A 24,566-nucleotide genomic window follows, 5' to 3' on the forward strand; every position below is an offset into this window, starting at 1 on the left:
GCAGCTGCCTCTGCCGCTGCTGAGAGCTGCCTCAGATACTTCTCCTTGCCCTTCTTTCCTTTTCCCCCTCTTCCCCTCTCAAACTCCCACCCTGCCCCCGGCCAGCTCACCACCTTCCTCAACTCAGTTTGCTCGATGGCACAGCCCAACGCAGAGTGGCTGCTGCCTTCTCCTGCTTCCCCGCAGCAGAAGCTGCCACCGAGGGGGGGTGTGGTGCCCCAGTCGCTGCCTTTGCTTCTGCACCTCAGTGCACTGCATACACCTCATGCTGGAAACTTTGAGGGCAATCACCCCCAAAAAGATCAACAACATGCCATCGCCAATCATCCAGATTTTCACTTCTATTTTAGGGGTTCGTTTTCTTAATTTTGGGTTCAAAAAAATAGGGGTTGTCTTATACATGGGGGCGTCTTATACATGAAAAAATACAGTACTTCCTCCAGCAGTGGAGGTTAAACACAGCCACCATGACTAGACGCCATTTATAGGAGGTGGAAGTTGAACTGAAGGCCAAACATTTTCTTTTCATTGTAGAAAAATACACATTCCATACATCCTATTGGGACTCTGGGTACATTCTAGAGTAAAATTAGCCTGTGCCCTAGGGCTAGAGTTCCTTAGAAATTTACCAGGAAGAAGCAAAAGTGAGTCCCATTTTGCATTGAGGCAAAAAGTGGGGTGTTGGGGTCTAAAAAGCTTTCTGTAGACCAGCATCTAGCCATAAAGTACCAAACAAAAAATTAAAAACATAGAATTGTCAATTTTTCCATGAGAAACAAAATATTTGAAATCTAGATATGAAATAAATTACAATACCATAAAGACAGATCCTTAGAATAGCAATTCTTCAAATAATATACAAAACATTTTATGAGATAAAACACATGGTTTTCTTGGTAAAAGTTGTCCCACATAGCAAGGGTACATAGGACATTTGCTTTATTGTGATTTTTCCCTAGCTGGTAACGCATTATACAATCTCCTTTTGTAATATGCTGCGGCTTTAAATAGCACACAGTTCTGTCCTTTTCTATAATCCCTTCAGAGCCCCTCTACACATCATTCAGATCTTCTTTGAAATTTCACATCAAAATTTACATTTCAGGAATGGTGTGTTTTTTAATGTTTTTTTTTCTTTGCTGTTACTTGCAATGCAATGAAGAACAGGCGAGAGTCTATTTAAAAGCTCAAGAGTGACATCTAAGATGAGTAATACAATGTTAAGCTACTTTTCCATTGCTTTTTATTTTAACATCGGATTATAAAATTATCTTTAAGAGAAAGTTTGACTAATGAGAAAGCAATTGCTATCTTGGTAGCCTAATGCCATATAAATAGAATGATAGCTGAAACTAGGTCATGCCAAAGCATGTCTACTTAGAAGTAAGCCGCAATGAGCTCACATTGGACATGGGGCTACAGCCTTAACCTTCACAGACTTTATATGTCATTAGACAGCCACCATTTACAGCTACTTTATCCAGATCACTGCATCATAGTAAAAACTATAATTTTTCTTCCATCATCCATTTCTTTTCAGTCGCAAACACTAATTCATGGACAAGGAACCTGTGGCATGGAATTTGCCTTTTTCACAGCTGCTACTGGGTCAATATCTTCATCGAGCCATTACTATAATCCCAAGGTCTCGTTCCTGGGTAGTCAGCACCAGTTCAGACACCCTGAGTGTATATGTGAAATTAAGATTTTTTTGCCCTGACATGCATCACTTTACACTTGTTGACATTGAAGTGCTTTTGCCATTTTACTGCCCATTCACTCAGTTTGGAGAGGTCCTTTCCAAATTCACAGACTCTTTTTGTTTCAATGACCCTGAACAACTTAGTGTCATCACAGCAAACCTGGCCACCACCTCACTGCTCGCTCGTAACTCTAGATCGTTTATGAACAAGTTAAAAAGCACAGATCTCAATACTGATCCAGGGCTGCATATATTTCTATAACACTCCTATAGATCTCATTTATTCAGTGTGGTTTTCACAGAAGTTCCTGGTGGATTGTGACCAAGTTTTGTAAGGAAAGGTTATTTGACACTTGAATGGGAGGAACACTAAGAATGGGTGTGTGTGTGTATATACAGCGGTACCTCGGGTTACATACGCTTCAGGTTACATACGCTTCAGGTTACAGACTCCGCTAACCCAGAAACAGTACCTCAGGTTAAGACCTTTGCTTCAGGATGAGAACAGAAATCACACGGGAGCAGCGGGAGGCCCCATTAGCTAAAGTGGTGCTTCAGGTTAAGAACAGTTTCAGGTTAAGAACGGACCTCCAGAACGAATTAAGTACATAACCAGAGGTGCCACTGTATACACAAAATGAACAAAGGTAAAGGTAAAGGTAAAGGTACCCCTGCCCGTATGGGCCAGTCTTGCCAGACTCTAGGGTTGTGCGCTCATCTCACTCTATAGGCCAGGAGCCAGCGCTGTCCGCAGACACTTCCGGGTCACGTGGCCAGCGTGACAAGCTGCATCTGGCAAGCCAGCGCAGCACACGGAACGCTGTTTACCTTCCCGCTGGTAAGCGGTCCCTATTTATCTACTTGCACCCGGGGGTGCTTTCGAACTGCTAGGTTGGCAGGCGCTGGGACCGAGCAACGGGAGCGCACCCCGCCGCGGGGATTCGAACCGCCGACCTTTCGATCGGCAAGCCCTAGGCACTGAGGTTTTACCCACAGCGCCACCCGCGTCCAACAAAATGAACAAAGGGTAATCTAAATTTATTTTAGTTTGCTTATGTCCTTTCAGACTATAAAGTGAAGGCATATCATGCAATAATTCTGCTGAACCTAAGCAGAATTATTGCATCCATCCAGTTGGTGCCTGGATGGGATACTACATACACCCTGCCTTGAATTCCACAGAAGAAATGTACAGTCATTTTAGACATACTTGGGTTCAGAAGGCATTTACCTTTCCTCTTTCTACCTTGCCCCCCTCATCTGCAAGACTATATATTGCATACATTTGAAATATCACGAGCCATCTGCAGGGAAACCATGTAAACATTATTAAGCTTTTTAAAAGAAAAAGAAAAATTATATACCTCTGTAACAAATTAAGCAAGCACAGCAACTCTAACCTCTTTTCAGAATTGTGAAAAGCTAATTGGTTTTAAGACTTTTATAAAGAAAGCTGACAAGCACCTTTAACCTGCCTTGTAAGAACCAATTTGCTTTGGGATTTTTCCCCCATGGAGTGTCAGATGTGATTCAGCTGAATGCAAGGCAACAAAATACTTAAAAAAAAAAATCTCTAAAGCACCAGGACTAATAAATAATGTATACTAGGACTCTTTCTTTGCCTTATTTCAGTTCCAACTTTTGCTGCATAAATAACACATCTGCTGTCCCGCCGACCCAAGTCACATAAGGACACATTACAAAGCTTAGCCAAATGGTTTGCTTTTAGTACATTTTGGTTACAAAAAAAAAATGCCAACAAATCCAGATTGAGCAAAACAAAACAAAAAATGGCAATAATCTTTAGCAGTGATCATAAAATTTGTCAGGAGGGTGCTGCAGCCAGCATAGTACAAATGTATGGTTGTGGCATGGATGGTCTCCCCATTGAATTCAGCAGCCTATGCTAGCATCAGGATAGGCATCAGCTCAGTGAGCATAAACTTTCCTGATTTGGCTGCAGCAGCAACTACCTCTCTGCAAGTTCAGCGGTGCAGAATTTGCCTTGTAGGCATAAGGTCCCAGGTTCAATCCCCAGCATCTCCAGGGTAGGGGTGGGAGAGACCCCCATCCGAAACCCTGAAGAACCACTGTCAGTCAGTGTAGGCAATAAAGAAGAAGCTAAATGGACTGATTGTTGAGGATTCCATTCCACCCTTTGCTGCAGACATGGGATTGTTGTGTGTCACATGTCTGTTTACATTCCAGCACAAATTGCTGGCGTGAGCGGAACTTCCGCTCTGTACAGCTTTTGCTTTTCTGTCTTTCTCCGAGAAGACGGCAAGGAGAGATGCCATGTTGTCTTTGTCCTGATTTATGTATAATAAATGTGTAGTTTAGTATGTGTCTACAGCCTCAAGCCTCTTCTGTTGTGCAGTTTACACTGCTGAGTAAAGTGTGCTCAAGTCTGCAAGCTTGAGTCTCTGATTACATCGGAGCAGAGGTTGAGGGATCTCCGTAGCGGCAAGGCTGAAGGGAGACGCTCCAGCTGGGGATGAGCCAGCTGGCCTTTTGACCCCCCCCCAATTCTGACACTAATGGCTTGACTCAGTGTAAGGCAGCTTCCTATGTTCCTGGCTTTATTCTTTCTCAATTAAAATAAAACTGTTAATGACAACATCCGATATGGGTTCTTTTGTGTCTTAATTTCCCATCTTAGAGACAAATTAAATTTTGTTCCCAGCAGGGACAATGTGCATATGTTTAGTAGTGGGATCTGACCTCTTTTTATACTACAAAGCGTGTTCTCCAGTAAATGAGAGCACGTGTTGCAGTGTGGGCCGCCGGGCCAGGCCTCTTGTTGCCAGGCAGGTTAAGAGTTGTTGCCTGGCATTATGATTGGGTAACCGGGTTGCTGGGGCAAATTGTATGTTGCAAATTGGGTGGGTGGGACCATAGTCTTTAAATATTGGTGCACTCTGGTTTCTCTTTCTCTTTGCAGAGTGCATCGGATCAGGAGCAATCTTCTCATTGTCTGGTTACATTTCTTTATTTCCCCCTTCTTTTTAATCCTCTCTAGTCCCTTAATTAATTTAATTTCCCTTTTTTCCTGTTTGATTTCTCACCCCACCCCTTACCCTGCCCTGTGGGAAGATCCTCCCTGTATTTTTGCCTGTTTAATTGTGGGGCTAGTCAGGGCTGTTCCCAGCTTAGCTGGAATCACTTTCATTTATAGTATCCCCAAAGGTTGGCTTTATTTTGGGTGCATGCAGTGCTGTTGGCCGAGTTTTAATCTAGCCTTGGGCGGAAGCACTATATTGAGTTCCTTTAATATTGCAATGAGACAATAAAAGGCAGAGAGCAGAAGCAGGGAGGCCTTCTCGGCCTGCACATATCATTCAAGCCTAAGCCTGCTGCAGTTAGCAGTACAGTAAATTGTTAAGTCTCTGTGACATGTGTCTCATTCTCTCTATAAGAATTTATCTGTTTGTTTGCAGGCTCACTTGCAGGCTCACTGTCTTAGGCAGACAGAGTGGAGCCAGAGGCTCTCTGTGCCTCCAATGAGCACTCTGTGTATGCTCTTTAACTATGCTGTTTCTGAACAAGTTTATTTTCTTCAAGTTTGTTTTGCCCTGATAGTGGCAACTGCCATTTTAGAGACGAGCCATTGTGGCTTAGTGGCTAGAGTGCAGGACCAGGACCTGGGAGTCAGGGTTCATATCCCCCACTTAGCCATTGTTATCACAAAACATAACAAGCTGCGCCTTTTGGACTATTCTGTTGCTGGGTAGTTCGGCCCCCTTGTGATATTGCTCCCAAAAAGAACTTTGGGTTTCTTGAGGGCGTGCTTCCCTCTAAAGGGCAAACAGGGGTACCTGGACAGGCGGTGGGCTGCCTCGAGTTTGTTATCTCATTGGAAACATTTATGTCTGGCCTAGCAGGTGATCTTAGGGCTTGGCCCTCTTGGCCCTAGAATTTGATGGCCTCTGGCAGCGTTTCCGGCCTGAATAGTGTCCCCATGTGGTGCACAAAGCATTGGTTTCACCAGTTCCTCACATTGTTTAGTTTTGGGGGTTTTTTGCAGACTATGACAGGGCCTTTGCAGATGCCTCCAGAGCTTTCCTCTCCTGCAGAGGTTGACTTGCTGATGCCCTAGGTGCCTTCTTCCAGAAGAAAGCGTCTTCAGAGGCAGCAATCCAGGAGCAGGGAAAAGGGGAGCAGGGATGATGCTTACACCTCCCTGCAGGTACGTCATCCCTGGGTCTTTAGGGATCATCCTGGATACCTCAGCTGGTCAGCGTATGGTGCCGGTAATGCCTAAGTTGCAGGATTTGTCCCTGTATGGGACAGCTGCATGCTCCCCCATCACTCTACCCGGACACTGAGGTCCAGCGCCTAGGGCCTTCTGGTGGTTCTCTCTCTGTGAGAGGCCAAGTTACAGGGCACCATGTGGAGGACCTTCTCAGTAGTGGCACCCGCCCTGTGGTACGCCCTCCCATCAGATGTCTACTACAAAACTTTTAGAAGACATCTAAGGCAGCCCTGTTTAGGGAAGCATTTAATGTTTGCTGCATTACTGTATTTTAATATTTTGTTGGAAGCAGCTGGCTGGGGAAGCCCAGCCAGATGGGCGGTTCAAATAAATGATGATGATGATGATGATGATGATGATGATGATTATATTGTGCAAGAGTGGACTAGATGATCCTCGGGGTCCCTTCCAACCCCACTATTCCTTAAGTTGCAATTCACTATGGGAATGTTAGATGCAGGGCTGCCATCATCCCCTCAGCTTGCTAGGATCACAGGGACGGGGACATGTGGACCACTTGCGCAGCTCCACATTTCACATGGAAACTCCCTGAGCAATAGAACCTTAAGCTAGTATGCAGGAAGCTGGCCCGGCAGCAGCTTTGTTGGGACTTTTTAGGGTTTCTGGCCAGCGTTGGCCCTGTAAATTTACACATCATGGTGGCAACACAAGGCAGGGCATTTTGCCCAAGTGGGGGCTGGGGGCTAGCAAGCAATAACTCAATACCTCTCGCCCATATTTCCATAACAATATCTTCCTTGAAAGCCTTGCTAAAAGGTTATCTAGATGGGTCAGTGGTTTTGTGCTTGTGGGAAGGGTTTTCCCAAGGTTTGGGATTCCTCTGGCTTTTCAGCCAGTGGCTCAGAATACAGCAACTCAAAAGCCAGTCAGAGAGCTACCTGTGGTAGCAAGTAAGAAGGTTAGGAAGCAGCTTTCATTGGGACGTATGGTGGGATCCCCTTGATTCTCCTTCTATTCCTGATTTTCATTGATCCCCTTTGGGGATCGTCCCTAAGAAAGCCCCATATAATCCATATTTATCACATCCCAAAGGCACCTCAGTGAATGACGCTCCGGAATTGTTCGTGAAATATGCATCTTTGGATCAGGCAGTTGAGCTTACCAACAAATTGGAAGAGGTGCCTTGTTGGCATTATGCGATATTGAATTGGCTGTTAGGCTGCTGCCGGTTCACCCTCAAGATTGTAAGTAGTTGGGCTTTAATTGGATGGTCCTTACATTGATAAGGCGATGCCAATGGGTTGCGCTATAGGCTGTGCAGCACTCGAGTCCTTTAGCGTCTTTCTGGATTGAACATTGCGAGTCAAGACTCATTTAACTGGGGGTACCATTATTTGGATTTTTTAAAAAAATATTTATTTATTTTACTGGCTGGTTCACCAGCCTCTGCTTAGGCTTACTGGACACCCCTTTTATTCCCTGAGGAGCTGGGTGTTCCGTTGGCAGTGGATAGGACAGTGGCTTCGACTGCCCCCTTTAACGTATTTGGGGGTTAGCTGGATACCGTTGCTCATACCTCTGTTTGCCTGTGGAAAAGCTGTTTGCCGTGAAGGACGTTATTCTTGTAATACTTCCTCTGATAGCAAATGTTGCTTTGTCAGATTCTATCATTGCTAGGTCAGTTAAAAATTGGCATGCAGGGTGGTTGTTCCAGGCTGCCCCTTCCATTCCTGCTTGGCCAGGTGGTCTCATAGCCCGGGGTCCCTTCATCATCCTGTACAGTGGCCTTGAGCCTGGCAGGGCAAGGCAATCACATGTGACCTAACTTTTCTTGAGTTTTCCCCATTGTAGTGCAGCGCACATCTGGACTGAGGAGTACAGGGACCATCGGGTCTGTCTTGGTCTGATAACCAGGCAGTGTGAGGGTCCTGGCAAAATGGTCCTCATGCTTCAGCAGAGTCTCCGCCCCCTTTTATGTGCTTTCCGGCTGCACTGCTTAAGGTTTAATATTGCGTTTCTGCTCGCTTTATTACAGGATCATCTAATGTTTTCGCTGTCACTCTATCCCGTTTTCAGTTGGAGAGCTTCAGATCCTGGGCTCTGGATGCCCAGCTATAGCCAGATTTTCTGGAGCTCCTGTGGCGCTTTGGCAACAATTGATAATTATGAGGAGTAGTAGTTTACATTTCCCCTTCTGCTTTCAGGTCTTATGAGAAGGCCTGGACTGATTTCTTAGCGTTTAGCTGGCAGTCCTCGGCCATTCAGAGGAGCTTGCCTCCATCCTCTGAGCAGGACCTGCAGTAATTGGCCTACCTGCTGCAGATCGGATGCATTGTTAAAACTATCAGAATTCAGTCCGCTGCAATGTCTGCTAGAGTAAAGCTTTAATTTTTCAGAGACCCTTCTAAAAGTGTGTCGTGCGCAGGGTCTCGGAAGGTTGGAATAGGCTCCAGCCTTCACAGGACTGCAGGCAGGAAGCCGATCAATCTTGACCTATGCAGTATCCGCAACAAGTTAAGACTTGTCTCCTGGTTCTAGATCTAGACGAGACTTCTTTCAGTATTCCATTGTAATTTTGGTGTACTGAGGGTTGGGGAAATTGTGTTGGAGCCAGCACGGGGCTGAGAGTTTGGAGGCTTATTGCCTCCGGATTTTTCCTTATCTGCTTTGGAGCTTGTCATAAGTGTCTGGAGCTCTAAGTCAGACCTAGTGAGCAGGGCTTCCATCATCAGGCTTCCAGTCACAGGTAAGGTGGGCCCTTGCCCTGTTAATGGATACCAGAAATAGTTGGCTTTCCATTCCCCTGGGGGCTGGCTTGATCCTAGAAGTTGCTGGTTCTCGTGGGTTGCTCCTTCAGGATAAATGCGTTCCCCTTTTGGAGTTGAGACTTGTAGTGCGCAACTCCAAAACTGACCAGCTGGGTCGGGGGGAGGTTGTCCGCCTCCCAGCGACTGGGGAGGTGGGCCCGTGCCCGGTCAAGGATGTAAGGAAGTACTTGGCCTTGAGACCTCCTGGGGACAGCCCCCTACTCAAACATGTAAATGGTCACCCTTTGGCGCGACACCAGTTCACAAATGTCATGTGTAAGGCCATCTCTGCTTGTGGGATCTCGGCCTCTGGTTTCGCCCCTCATTCCTTTCGCATAGGTGCAGCGACTATGGCGGCCCATTGGGGCTTCTCAGCCGCCAGGATCAAGGATTTGGGGAGATGGATATCGGATGCTTTCAAGGGTTATGTGCGAAACAAATGCTGAGTTTGGTACTAAAGCTTGTTTGTTTCAACCTTTGTAGATCCCAGGCTGGTCCGCGTCTGGATAGTGGGACACAGCATCGTTCATTGGGCTGGCAGCAGAGCGAGGCAGTCTGCAAGGGGAGCGTGTCTCGGCCTCCCACAGCACGTGCAAGTGTCATGGTTTTCCAGACGCGGAATGTCATCGGGAGAGTTTATGCCGCTGATTGGTCGCTGGCTGCTCTCGGACCCCCCCCCCCTATGTCCATAGTGGTGCAGCTGGGGGGAAATGTTGTGGCAACTATTGATTGCCTTGCTTTGCGCTCCCACCTCAATCCAAAAGGGATTTGGAGACATTGGCAGCCTTATTACCTTCAGTGAGAATAATTTGCTCTCACCTGTTGCAGAGGCACACCTGGCGCAGTGTTTCCCGCCCGGAGGCCGCTAAAAGGGCCAGGAAGCGCATTAACTCGGCTGTTTGTGGGAAGGTATTGGAGCTGGGTGGTTTGGTGATTCCCCACCCTAGCATGCATTTTAAGGCGAAAGCCCTTTACCAGGCAGATGGAGTGCACCTTTCTGATTTGGGGAATGATATTTGGTTGGATGCTGTGGCTGAAAAATTAGGTTCCTGGTTGGGTTTGTGAGTGGTTGGCGGCAAGCGTTAAAGCTCGGGTGGCGGTTAGGCATTGGTTATAATATGCTGGTGGTGGAGGGGTCAGGATAGGCTGTGCCTGCCCCTCCTATTGCGCTGAAGGGAATTCCGTTAAAGGAATCCTGGGGCTTGCCTTGATTTCGTCCAATCCCTGTCATGGGACCAGGGCCGCCCAATCACTGTCATGGGAATCCCTGTCATGGGACCAAGGCCGGCAAGCTTTCGGGGAGCTGCTGGGATGAGCGGTGTGGGTCCGACGCTTAGCTCAAATGACTCCCAAGTTTGACTTTCCCTTCTACTGGCTACCGATCGGACCTCGGGATGTCAGTTCTGTCCCAGGTGGGGGGACAGATAGTCATAACCAATGTCTAAACAACCACTCACTGATTTTGTATTTTAATAAAGTTGTGGCCAAAATTGTGCCCAAAAACCAAAACTAAAATTACGTGTTATGTGTGAAGTTATTTGAGGGGTGGCCTGGGGACCTACACACGCAACTGGTTTTTAAGGGATTTTGGTATTATGAAGCGCTAACCAACTTGGAAGACCTGCTGGGGTACTACATTTCTATTAGGATGCTTTCTTTGTTGCTTTCTAATAAGGATTCACAACAGAATGAACTACTGAGCATTCTTAGGTTTGGGGGTTCAGTGGATGCACCCCCAGGACTTCATCCTGCCAGAAATTTGGTGGTATGAATATAAGAAGAACCTTGCAGGATCCGAACAAAGGACTATCCTGTTTCTCACAGGAGACAACCAGATAGAAACACTATGACATGAGGGCAATAGCCCCCCTCATGATACAGTTTGCCAGAAGGTGGCAGTCAGAGGCATCCTAGAAATAGCATTGCCATTATGACTACTAGTAGCAAATGGCTGCATTTGGACATCACGCTAAACCACAGTTTAGAATGATGTAAACAAGTGTTTACATGACTCAGGATCTTGTGCTCTCCTCTTCTCCTCTAGCACAACCATGGGGTAAGGGGGTGATTTGGAAGCTTTTGCTTAACCGCAGCTTGTTGCATCATCCAAACCAACTTCCATGCTCCACTCAACCGTCCTCTGCACTGACAGTTAACCCCCAATTGACAGGAACCTCCAGCCAATCAGAACTTGCTGCCACCCAGACCAATCAGACTGAATTTACCTGATGAAGGCCCCACCTAACAAAATCATAAAGAGATGTATCTCTCTCCTCAGAAGCCGTCAACAAGAACTACTGCTACAAAGTGGTAGCTTGAAACATAACACTACAAGGCCTCAAACTTTTAAATATTTAAGTATATTTTCCCCTTCGAAACACAAACAGACATTTCGCTGCACTGGCCCTGAACTTGCGAACTTGGTAGCAGAACTCTGCTAAATTTGTTCCTTTTGAACCAGTCTCTCTGGATCTTTTATAATCTTCCAAAAACTACAGGGGAATTCTATTGCCATCATATATGGGATTAGATCAGGGATGTGGAATGTGTATCCTCCAAATGTTGTTGGGACTCCAACTCCCATCAGTCCCAGCCAGTACAGCCAGTGGTTAGGGATGATGGGATTTGTAGTCCAACTGTATCTGGTTTCTGCGTATAAGATTACTACTTCAGAGTACAACACTATACATGTTGACTCCATGGCACTTGTTTTCAGGTCAGTGGTATAGGACTTAAGTGGCAACCTTTTTTAAAAAACATCCTGAAAACTCTAATTTTGCTGGAAAGGATTTTGTAAACAGATATATTCTATTCAAAAATTCCCTTTTTACATTGCTTGTGCCACCAAGCAAACCTCATATGTTTGAATTCACCTTGATTTCCGGAGTCATTAAAAATGGTGTTAAGAGTACAATTATTCCTTTTTAATTGCCTTCAATACTTTAGTGGTGGTCAGATGTCCCCTTTTCAGAAAACAATAATAATAGCAAAGTGTACCGAGGGATTACACAGAGAACTATGTAAAGCTGTGTAGCCTCCAGAAGACTTAATGTGGCCACTTGCAGATTAAAATTCCTGACATTTTTCACTTTTCATAAAGTCTGAGCACCGTACACTTACAATATGCTTGGCAAGTCCATTTATTGTGCTGAATGGAAGCAATGCAAAAAAAGAGACTTAATATTTTGGGGGGAGAGGCCAGATATTAAAGGCAAGGAACCTCATTTACCTTAATCATACCTTAAATATCTATTCTGAGATATGCCAGCATAAAATAATGGCTACTTATACAGTGCTGATCTTCTATATATCCAATAGCCCCATGCAGTTAATGAAGCTCACGTGGCCTGGGGCAAAACCATGGCCTCGCAACCTGTTCTACCTTACAGAGTTATAATGAGGTTAAAATGCTGCTATGAGCTCCTTGGGGAAACTGTGGGATAACAACTTAATGAATAATGTGCCAGACATTCTACAGATAGTAGAAAATACTGTAATTTTCCGTGTATAAGACTATGTTTTTTGATCAAAATTAGGAGTCGTCTTATACATGGGAGCATTGTGGGGCCGTGGGATAGGTTGCTGCCGCGAGTTGGGGATTGTTATTGGTGGCTGCTGCACGGGCTGTTGTTGATTGGCTGTCGCTTCGGCAATTGGGCGGGTGATATACACGAGGGCGTGTTATACACGGAAAAGTACGGTAACTTCCTTGCCCATTGAACTCCACTTAGGCTTCTATTTCAGAGTTGGCTTATGCATTCCCTGGGTTGAGCCAAAAGGAGTGTTGGTGCTGTTTGTTAAAACCATTAAGCACCGTCAAGGAGTGCCCCCTTTTCAGGCGGTACTTGGCAAAAAAGGGGGAAAACTGGTCATTCAGGGTGTTGACCCAGAAAAGATTGCCTCACACAATCTCTGTGATGTCATCATAGAGCCAAGTGTGATTGGCTACATTGTGTGATAACCACATCCTGCTCACTATGTCAAGGGGACTCGGGGGTCTGTGGCACCATTCACATAACAAAAACTACCATAGAGAGATCAAATTTTTCAAAAGTAAAGGGGGCCTTGGCTTGGCTTTTGAAAAACAGGGGGACTGCGGTACTTAGGTAATTGTGAACCACTACACTATGTGATCTCCAGTTGGCTTAGGAAAGAAAATGACACAAAACCCCCTCGATGCTGAAGCAATCAGGCAGTGACCATTTTAAACATAAAAAAAATTAAACATTCAAATTATAGTGAGTGCCTATGAAAAATGACACGACCCACAATGAAATCCAGCTTTGATGCAAGCCAACATGTCTATATTTATGATTTCAGGTTAAAATTATGACCTTTTGCTTGAGAGATTGCATTAAATCTTTTTTATGTAAAAGAAAAAAAACTGGATGAAGTTTGTAGACTCTGGCTATTGACATCAGTCATTTAAGGCCGCATCTGCACTGTACATTTAAAGCAGTATCGTGCCACTTTAAATCTTGGGAAGAATAATAATAATGATAATAATATTTTTTTATTTATACCCTGCCCATCTGGCTGAGTTTTCCCAGCCACTGTGGGCGGCTCCCCAAAAAAGATTAAAAATACATTAAAATGTCAGTCATTAAAAACTTCCCTAAACAGAGCTGCCTTCAGATGTCTTCTAAACGTCAGGGGCTGAGAATTGTTAGGAGACCCCCATTTCCTTCACAGAGCTACAATTACCAGAGTTCCCTGAATACAGGGATTGATTGTTGAACCACTCTGCGAAACGTGGTAATTGTTTTCTGTTTCCAATCTAACAAGTAACAGAAATAATTAGGGTGTTCTTTTGGGGGAATATAAGTAACAGCTTGCTTTTCGTAGGCACTATAAAAAAGAAGAATACAATACTCTAAACTTCATCCTCTAGCAAAATGTTTATTGACGTTAATCCTGAAAAATGCAAACACGTCAGGTCAGTCCACAGATAGCTTACAAAACGATTACTCCAACTGTTTCAATAATCCCTCTCACACATGCTATACATCTTTGAATTTTGTTACCTGGCAGTCCAAAATAAGTGGAAAAATAAAAGCATCTTCCTTCATTAATTGCATATATTTCTCTTTCCAAAGAAAGAGGGTGGGGGAGAAAGAAAAGTGAAAATACTGTTTCACTCATCCATAACTTTGAGGGGTGAGAAAGTTGTTCAGCACTTTGCGTTTGATTTCTTTTTGAAGGAGGTCATCGGAGGCTTATTGGTATTTTATGATATTCAGTTTATTTACTAATATACATGTTGAGCTTATATGGAGGCACAGCTTAAACACTCCATTGGACACCCCAAATTTACCACTCTCACACCAGACACTAGTGAGGCACCATCCTAACAGAGCCCAAACTCAACTCTCTGTGCCCACAGCACCCTCCCAAAGAATCCTGAGAACTGTAGCTTGTGAAGGGTATTGGGAATTGTAGCTGTGAGAAGTAAACTACAGTTCCCAGAATTCTGGGGTGGTGGTGATGTGCTTTAAATTTATGGTGTTTACACAGCCTCCAAAACCTAAATTGCAGTCTGTCTGCTTTTGTTTCCTTCTTTCAAAAAGATACCTAGATCACACCAGCCCCCCCCCCCCCCGGAGTGGAGGGACAGGCTCTTTTTCAGATATTATATTGCTGTTTACAGAGCAATGTTGGATGGTGTGCAATTGCCTCTCAGTCAACCAACACAAACAGATATGTGGCAGTGGCTCTGCTGAAGAGAAGGTCCCAGTTCTACCAAAGTGGGAGGTCAGTTACCACCACCAGCAGCCTGAAGAAATCCCTGAAATTGAATATATTGTTGCTGGGCACCAGCAGCTTTGACTGTCCTGGATTCAAAGACTTGTGGATCTCCAAGTGGTCCAGTCCTTGGGTCACTGAACTACAAGAGCCTGGAGCTGGCATGACAAAACCCAAAGAAGAAATGTCCCACACCTTCTGTTGGTCTAAACAAAAAAAAAATTTCCTTCCAGTAGCACCTTAAAGACCAACTAAGTTAGTTCTTGGTATGAGCTTTCGTGTGCATGCACACTTCTTCAGATACCTGAAGAAGTATCTTCTTGCCCAACTTCCCAATTTTTCCCAGAAAACTAGACTCTCTAGCGCACAATCTAGAAACAATCTAGATTATAGAGAGTGGCTGCTCTAATTTCAAACACCCAAATAGTGGAAATAGTTTTACCTTAACAATAGAAAAGGGACTGATGATCGTATGTTTCTCTCATGCAGTGTTACATGTTCTGTGTCTTATTAATGGATCCAATTTTTATATTTACATATATTTTTTAAGCAAGCTCCTAACGCTCATAGAGATAAATTTGAAAATGTAATTACAAATATTAAACAATGAAAATGAAGTGGCTTGTTTTTAAAAAATAAATAAATAACAAAACACCAACCTTCACTTATCACAATTTTTCTTGGGCTGAATCACTTCATTTCCACTTTTGAATTTAACAGCTCTCTCAAAATATGAATATTACGGAACAAATTCAAACCTGTCCACTAGAGAGTAGTAGGGATTCCATATCCCAAACCCCCAAATTCAGACAGACTGATTTGAATAATTATACAGAGTGTTTGCTAATTATGCAAATCAAGAACAACAATTCAGATATTTTGTACCAATTGCTTTGTGGCAGTACCTCAAAGGCTGGCAAAGAGCCTTTAGAAGGATACCTGATCATATTGAAAGACTGGCCTCAATCATCAAATTTGCCTGACTTTCTTCTCTGAGCCTAAGAACACAGCAAAACCCATTCAGGAGAGATGCAGAAGGTCAATCATATTGCTCCCTGAGAGGAAAGACAAGATCTTCCTTTCCCACCGCTATTCCACATACAGAAGCCCAGAAGACTTGCGCTTGAATCTTACTTCAACACTGACAATGATTCAGCATCCTCTAGTCCACCTGAAGGTAGCAGGTTAACTCCACAGGTGCAGGGCGGGCTGTGTAGTGCACATGCGCTCTCTCTCTGTCTCCTTACTGTGGCTCCTAGAAGCCATCAGCAAGCGACAACAGCCACACCCTGCGAAACAGCTTCAACTGGCCAGCTAAACAAGATGAGAGTAGCAGTTGAGTCTCAAACCCTCATTGAGCAGATGCAACTAATACGTGGATCCAATGGTCAAGAAAGCAGCTTCTGCTTGTGCTGTAAAGGGAATTGAGGGGAAGATGGGGCTCATTGACCTGGGAAGGAAAGCTCTGATCTGTTGCCTTGTGGGACATCTTCAGGAAAAGAAAAGGCTAAGGAGTAGGTAAAGGTAAAGGGTAAAGGTACCCCTGATCATTAGGTCCAGTCGTGACCAACTCTGGGGTTGCGGTGCTCATCTCGCTTTATTGGCTGAGGGAGCCGGCGTACGGCTTCCGGGTCATGTGGCCAGCATGACTAAGCCGCTTCTGGCAAACCACAGCAGCACACGGAAACACTGTTTACCTTCCCACCAGAGTGGTACCTATTTATCTACTTGCACTTTGAGGTGCTTTCGAACTGCTAGGCTGGCAGGAGCAGGGACTGAGCAACAGGAGCTCACCCCATCGCGGGGATTCGAACCACCGACCTTCTGATCGCAAGTCCTAGGCTCTGTGGTTTAAACCAATTCAGAGTGGAGTCCCTAAGACAATTGGATGGCACTTGGTATGCCTCCTTCTGGCAAACTTGTGCCAAATGTATTGCTCTGCTTTCCTTTGGACCACATCAGAGAGGCCTTACTTCACCCCCAGAGGCACAATCCATTGTCTCTTGAGACAGACAGATGCCAACAACTGTCCCATTGTTCAGCTTCACTGGATCGCCCTGCATTCTAGTATCATGAGATAGCAAGAGGTCTCTTTATCCACAACAACACACATATTTCCATACACCTCTGTCACATTCCTCTTTGCTCGCCTGTTTTCTAAGTGAAAAAATCCCCAAATGTTGCAAACTTTCCTCACAGTGGAGTTGCTCCAGCCCGCTTCTGGTTGTCCTTTTCTGCCACCTCCTCTTCAGATATAATCATCTACACGGTCCTCCCTCCAAGGAGTGTGTGCATCTGTGCCTACTTCGCCCCTCTGGCAGTGAAACTGGGTGTAAACACTGCCTAATGCCACAGCCCTGCTCCTTAAGCCTTTTAAACAGTAGAAAAACCTTTTGGCTAACAGCAGATTCCTAGCCAAAAGGTCAGATCATGCTTTCGGTCAAAGAGCACATGTATTCACACACCCATGGACTTAAGGCAAAATGAAAACACAGTGTAACTCCGGCTAATCTTATAATTACAAGAGGCTTTTGTCCGTGGCTGTTAAATAATAACAAGATCCAGCGTCTTAGTTCAAAATATGAAGTCACCATGTAACCAAAATAGCACATGGGGAAAAGAGATTGGATTTGCTATATACCATTTATATAAATAATATGTAAGCCTGTAGGAGTAATTCAAAGGGAAGGTGAATAGACCGCTCATACACGCTGCATGGATATGTCAAACTAATAGCCGATGTACAACTTCCTAATGCCAACGGGGTCAAAAATGAGCTAAAGCAATAGCCTTCAGCCATTCCAGATGTGGGCCGCACATTTAATCTCATTCTAAAACATGGGCTCCACGTTTACTGTATCACTCTCTTTCCTTTGCCTGTGGAAAACGTTTGCAGCTCCCTTGCTTTTTCCAGGGGGCTGGGAAAGACCTCTGCCTGGAATCTGGAGTGGGGCAGACAATACGGACCAATGGTTTGACATGGTACATCATGGTTTGACACCCTTCTATGTAGAGAACTTGTTTTATTTTGAAGGAACAAGGGTTTGCAGTGGATGAGTCAAATGAGGTTTCAATGCCATGTAGCACTGAAGAAAGCTTTAGCTACGAAATATGCATTTTCCTCTTATCAAAAACAGAAAGCATTACTGCATTTACATACGATTGCCCTAGTCCAACTAAGCTTTGGCTTAGTTATGACTAACTCGAACTATTGATTTCATCTAGGTGGAACAATCGTAGGATTTCACATAAAACAGCTTCTGGGGGTGTCCCCCTACACAGTCCACCTCCATGCTGTGTCTTTAAAGACTGGCCAGTGATTCTCATTTACAAAGAAGGGCTGAGAAGGCTCATTGCCCAGCACAGCAGCAGAAAACGCAAGAAGACGCTTGGCCCTTCCTTCCCTTATGTATATAAAAGGTAAAGGTACCCCTGACCATTAGGTCCAGTCGTGGCCGACTCTGGGGTTGCAGCGCTCATCTTGCTTTATTGGCTAAGGGAGCTGGCGTACAGCTTCTGGGTCATGTGGCCAGCATGACTAAGCCGCTTCTGGCAAACCAGGGCAGTGCACAGAAACGCCATTTACCTTTCCGCTGGAGTGGTACCTATTTATCTACTTGCACTTTGAGGTGCTTTCGAACTGCTAGGTTGGCAGGAGCAGGGACCGAGCAATGGGAGCTCACCCCGTCGCGGGGATTCGAACCGCCAACCTTCTGATCGGCAAGTCCTAGGCTCTGTGGTTTAACCCACAGCACCACCCGCATCCCACGTATATATATATATATATATATATATATATATATATATATATATATATATATTATGCATAAATAAAAGTATGTATATGCCACCCTGTTGCAAAATATCAGGGCAGCTTACATTAAAAAAACACATTTGAAAACAATACAGAACCATCATTAAAATGATGGGCTACCATTGCACATGCAACGCCCCTCCCTGCAACTCAGGATCCAAGCCCATATTTGCAGCCAGGCTCTGAAGACAACAGGTAGAGGCACAAGATGTAGGTATACCCTTTTACTCCTCTCTCCTTCTTCCTACCTTCATCAGCACTGGGGTTTGAGCTGCCCCTTCATGTCCAAGGGATGCTATGCCCTTATTACTTTAACCAATCTCCTGCTCTTTTAAAACACATACACTGAATTCTGCATTATCTCTGGGCTGATTCACACAGCCATTATGCCACAGGTAGGTTGCTCATTATTTTTCCATTTACAATTTCCTCCCAATGAAATAATCCCACAAAGGTTCCATCACAAATGTAACACATTGCAAAACAGATTGTTGTGAGTGGATGGTTCACAATGTGGTATTACAGAGTAGCAGGCAAGAAGAATGAACTCATTGTGCATTATAATATATATATATATATATATATATATATATATATATATATATATATATATATATATATATTAATAAAAAAAATCAACAACAGAAAGGCAAATTATCTCCCAATGCTTATTGGGGAAACAGGAACAAAGTAAGTCCCAAATTCCAAATATCCACTATTGCAGCCAACTCAGTGCCTTCACTTTAAGTGTGAAAACATAATGTTCAAACCACACATGAAGTGGTGCCAGTTGAAGAATGAACTTTTTCTCCCATATTTCATATTCTTACCCTCTCTTCTAAAGCCCCAACATTGCGAAGCAGTCCATTTTTTTACATTTTAAATAACAGCTTTTATTTTGACTTCAAAATGTGCACTGATGCTTTGAAGCTAGGCAATCCTTTTAATGACAAGATACCGTCCTATTTCAAATGACGGTGTATTTTCTTTTTGAAGTCCTCAATTAATCAACCCGATTTAGACCCTTATCGCAAGGAAAAGATGTTATCAGATTCAAATCGATAAAGACATGGATTGTAAACTGATGACCTTGTAAATACCCTCCAAAAAGAATTGCTGTGTCTTTCGAGAGAGAGTTTAGGCAGTTTGGCATATTTCCCAATTCTCTAATTGTTCCTTTGTTTAAATAATTAATATGAATGTAAAAGGAGGACTGAACCCAAGTCACTACTATAGATACCTCTTCTCATTTTGGACCAAATTTGATATATTTGGCTATGAGAGGGGTATTTTTTTTATTAAAGAAAAACACATTTTAGATTAAATGAAGCGGGCGGCAGTGGAGGACAGGAGGAGACAGGGAGTGGGGAAATCTGCCTGACTTCCCTGCTTTCAGTTGTTTATAGGTTTCCAATAGACCCTCTGATACTAGAAAAGAGATGGGTTAAAGGGAAAAAACTGCTTTAAATAGCGCTGAATGAGGAAATAAGGTGGGGAAGAGGCCAATTTCACACTCATGGTGCCCCTGCCCCCTGTTATGTACTGAAGTTCTCAACATGGGCCAGCAGGGGGATACTGTAGATAGTTTTCCCTCAGGTCCACATATGCAAATAAGGAATTGAAAGTGATGTTCAGTGATTGTATAGTTACAGAAAGTTGTTACTGTTGCTCTGTAGTAGAGCTCTATATAAGCAGGTTGGCTGAACCCTTCAGTTCAGTTCTGTTCTGGCCTGTGAATAAACAAGAGCTGCTTGAAGAATCGCTGTGTTGTCTGATATGTTTACTCACTACTTAACACCCCCACCCCTCAAACTTAAGTCAAAACGAAAAGCAAAATCAAACTAGGAAATGGGTGTTAGCAAGCAAGGAGAGAACACAAGGAGAGTTTGGCCCTTTGGCATGACTCTGACACAGCCACTATCAAACAGAGGGAGTTGGTGTGGCCCTTGCTACGGTATTCACTGGGCCTTGCAAATCCTAGAGTTGTAAGGGAAACAGCCATTCCATTATTTCTCCCCAGCCTCTAGTATTGAAGCACAGTTATTCCTGAAATATTTGGCATTTGGCATCCATCTGTTTGCAGCGTTTCAAATGCCCCCTTGCTGGAAGTTCTGCCAGGCACTTGATAAAATGCCGGGAACTTCCAGAGGGCCTAGTAACAAATTCAGAATGCGTTCTTGGTGTAGAAGAAGAAGATGGGTTTCTGACGACAAGTACCAGCTGATTCTAAATAAGCCGTGGAAAAGGTGAATTTTAAAGCCACCACACAATTATCCATTGCCCGAAGCAATTTGCAGAGGAAGAAGAGCATTATGACAATTTGCTATGCCTGCTCAGAATGCTGTTTAAGAAGCAGCATTGCTCTTCTCCCAGCGCCTACTGCAAAGAAAGGATAAGCTGAGGTAAGGGAAATGTGCAAGTTGGGAGATAAAACACAGGCACCACCACAGAGCTCAAGGCAGGTAAGTGAGGTAGCCAGGTGGCTTGAAAAGTGTAGCATCCTTAGTGCTTAACCACTATTCCTATTTTAGTGATGATGTTCTCAGAAAACAGTTGCTATGGGTAAGCACTTCCCAGGCAACCCAGGGCCTCAGACAGACTTAATCCTAGACTGGCCCCCGAACTGAAACAGGGATTAATGAGAGCACAGCTGGATTTATAATGCCTTTTCAACTCCAGTTTCCAGGAACAGTTGAATGAAGCATGAGAACCACTCTGTGTGGTACTGAGAAAGAGGAAGAGGAGAATTTCCCCCTTCTGGCTGTGGGAGCACGTAGCTATGTTCTAGTATTGGTAAACACTGCAAAAGATAAGCATAAAGGAACAAACACACAACCAAAATTACAAAGCAGTTCCTCTAAGGGACAATGACCACAACTGTGGGGGTTGGAGGGTTGTTGTTTTTCTCCAACCAGGCATAAAAGCTGCATAACTTCTGCACGTTTTAGTACAGTAATACGTAAAGGAATCCAGTGGGGCCTTGTTAAATCTCTCTGCCAGGTAATTTAGTACAGGATCAGTCCCTCTAATAATGAACTCAGGTGGTGTGTGCTAGCAGGATTGGATAAAAAATGGGAGCACCAACAAACAACGGGGAAATGTCAGCATGTTCAAGGAACCACAAAGGTTTGCAGAAGTTGTTTAAAAAGATTCTTTTAGAAAGAACTAAAGGGGCATTCTTCCCCCCCCAAAAAAACCCCACCAGCCCATTGATTGTTGATCATGCTCATTAGCATGCTCATTAGAAGAGACATGGGGATTGGGGCGGCTGGAAAGGAGAGAGTCCTCCTGTTTTGCTATTTGTCATTCTGCAATGTTAATCTGATAGAGAGAGAGAAGTAGAAGGAAAGAGGAATAATGTAGGAAAAGTTTCTTACACAACATGCTGGAAGCAAAATAAATTGCATAATATAATAGTCTTGATGCTGGATTTTAATTCTGCGCTAACAAGTAAAATTATATGAATTCTTTTTTTTTTTTTAATTGAAGGACTGAAGAACTGTGACCCACAAAACCAATCAGCTGTCAATCAGCTCACCAAGGTCTTGACAAATCTCATTTTTCCTGCCTGGCACTGCAAAAACAGGAGGATCATCAAGTACCTGGCAGGTATTCATAGATGGGTTGTAGGACTGAGTTCAGCTTAGTGGATCACAAATTGTACAGGTCCAGGCTATGGTAATCAAAGCAGATGATGTCACTGTTCTGTCCATAATTTCTGAAATATATACAGTGGTATCTCAGGTTAAGTATTTAATTCATTCCAGAGGTCTGTTCTTAACCTGAAACTGTTCTTAACCTGAAGCACCACTTTAGCTAATGGGGCCTCCTGTTGCTGCCGCGCCGCCGGAGCCCGATTTCTGTTCTTATCCTGAAGCAAAGTTCTTAACCTGAAGCACTATTTCTGGGTTAGCGGAGTGTGTAACCTGAAGCGTATGTAACCTGAAGCGTATGTAACCCGAGGTACCACTGTATATTTGTTTTATCTTCCAATGGTGTTCAGATTAGGGCAATGGGTGGGAAGCAAGGTTCTATAAGTGATCTACAAATGAAAATATATGCTACACCTTAGAACAGAGCAGAAGCTAGGAAAACTCATATTCAGCGTAGTATAAAATACAACCAGGGCATACAGCTTTATATATCAAGATCCAAAAGAAATTAATGATGGGCATGAACATAGGTAAAGTTTGTTAACAGAGCTGGGACATTTCAAGGTAGAAGGTGCTCTTTGTAATGGAATATTTAGTTCTTGTTCTAGAACAGAAGATTTCTTTGAATGCAAATGCATTGTGCCTACTTCAAGACAATCTGGGCTCTTTCCTGTTACCCGAGGGCTATGATCAATCTTGGTTCTAAAAGTCAGTGCATGGTATAATTTGTTCCAAAGTAAACGAAACACTCTAGAAATATGTTGCACAGTAACCTGCCATTCTACCATGCACTGTACTAGGAAACGAACCACATTATTATTATTATTATTATTATTATTATTATTATTAGCACCACAATAACGCATCAGCTTTTCTTCAGGTTTGAATCCAATTTCAACAAGCTGAACATGATTGCAATTTAGTTTCAGTTCACTGAAGTAAAAAGAACAGCCAGCTTTTCTGATTCTAAAGTTGGATAAGAAATGGAAGTACATCAAATTATGTGTGTAGATTTTGAAAAAGTTTGTTGCTGCTCTCAGTTGCATCCGCTACTGAAGCAAAGAAACCAGTCACAGCTCAATGACACATACAAAGAGGTCCCAGGTTAAGTCTGTCACATCTTTAGTTGAAAAGGATCCCTGGTCACAGAACGAAGAAAGACTTTTACCTGAAGGCCTAGAGAGCCCCTGTCACTCAGATCAGACAATTCAGATGAGACCCTCAGTATAAAGCAGGCTCATATCTCATTAATATGAGGTAAGGGTCATAGCTCAGATATAGTGCAGGTGTTTTGCATGCAAAAGGTCCCAAGTTCAATCCTTGACATTTCCAACTTAAAAGAAGATGAGGAACTAGTCTGCATAGGCATGGCAGCTCCATATGTTCATAAAGAAATATGATGAGATTCTGAATGAAAACTACATCTGAAGCAAGAGCCTGAAACTAAAGACAGCCAGTCTGGTGTATTGGCTAAAATACTGAACAAAGACATTCGCAATCAAATCTCTGCTCAACTCTACCTGAGCTCATTGGGAGACTGTCTACAGTCTGTCTGTCTGTCTGTCTGTCATCTCTGGGTAAAACCATATGTGTGTAAGCAAATAACATTCACTATATTGAAAATGTAAATAGTTGCTGCAGCTATTATTATTATTTATTCAACTTATATACCGCCCTACACCTGGAAGTCTCTACTAGCAAGCAGGATCAGTTCCATGGTGTGTGCATATAAGTGGGCAGGATGAGACATCATAAATAAGTTAAGAGGCTGAAGTTCCAATCGGCACATTAACAGAGGGCCAGTCCATACATGAAATGGCATCATTTGATGCAAAAGCCCATGTCAATGTCCTCAGTTTTTCTCAGAATGCCCTGGAATGATGCTCTGACCAGAGCATTCGGAGGAAAAAATGGCATCTGTGAGCCAGCAGACATCAAGAAGAACTTTGTTGAAGTCACAGGCAAGAGCACCAAAATAGTAATAAAAGAAGAAATCAGCACTGGACAAGGCAAGTAGAAAGCCTCCCTAACTATTTTAATGTGCACACCCTCCCCCCCCCCAAAAGAATGGCCAAATAGGTTTTGTAAATTTGCTATGAAATACCTCCGCCTGAAGACGCAGAGAGATGCTGCCAGTCAGAGTAGACAATACACAGACGAGTTAGATCTAGTATGAAGCAGCTTCCTATGTTCCTCTAAGCTTCTGCTAGATCTTGCCTTCCACACCTTGCTGCCACCTAGTTGTTTTGGACTTCAGCTCCCATCATCCCTGAGCAACTGGCCATACTGCTAGGGACTGATGGGAGCTGGAGCTGTGATGGGCATCAGGTTGGAGAAAGCTTCTTTTGATTATGGAATGAGCTTTGTTATGCAGCTGAGCTCCCGCTGAAGCAGTATGTGTCATGCAGTGGAGCCTGTCCAAGATTGCTACCTCCCTGCCTCCCCCCTGCTCTGGAAACAGGTTTCTGTTGCTTGCTAACTGTTGATCATAGAATCATTAAGTTGTATAGTTGGAAGGGGCCCAAAGGGTCTTTTGGTCCAATCCCTGCAATGCAGGGATCTCAACTAATGCATCAATGACAGATGGCCATCCAATTTCTTCTTAAAAACCTCAATGGAAGCACAGTCCACCACC

The 24,566-nt window shown here is 43.8% G+C and overlaps 1 protein-coding gene across 2 annotated transcripts in view; it reads right to left on the bottom strand.

Annotated features, from left to right (window-relative positions):
* Window positions 1-24,566, bottom strand: part of SLC24A4 (solute carrier family 24 member 4) — a 109,924-nt gene that overhangs the window by 65,848 nt on the left and 19,510 nt on the right. The window lies entirely within an intron of this gene.

The sequence above is a fragment of the Podarcis raffonei genome, chromosome 1 (genome assembly GCF_027172205.1).
Source record: "Podarcis raffonei isolate rPodRaf1 chromosome 1, rPodRaf1.pri, whole genome shotgun sequence".
NCBI lineage: Eukaryota > Metazoa > Chordata > Lepidosauria > Squamata > Lacertidae > Podarcis > Podarcis raffonei.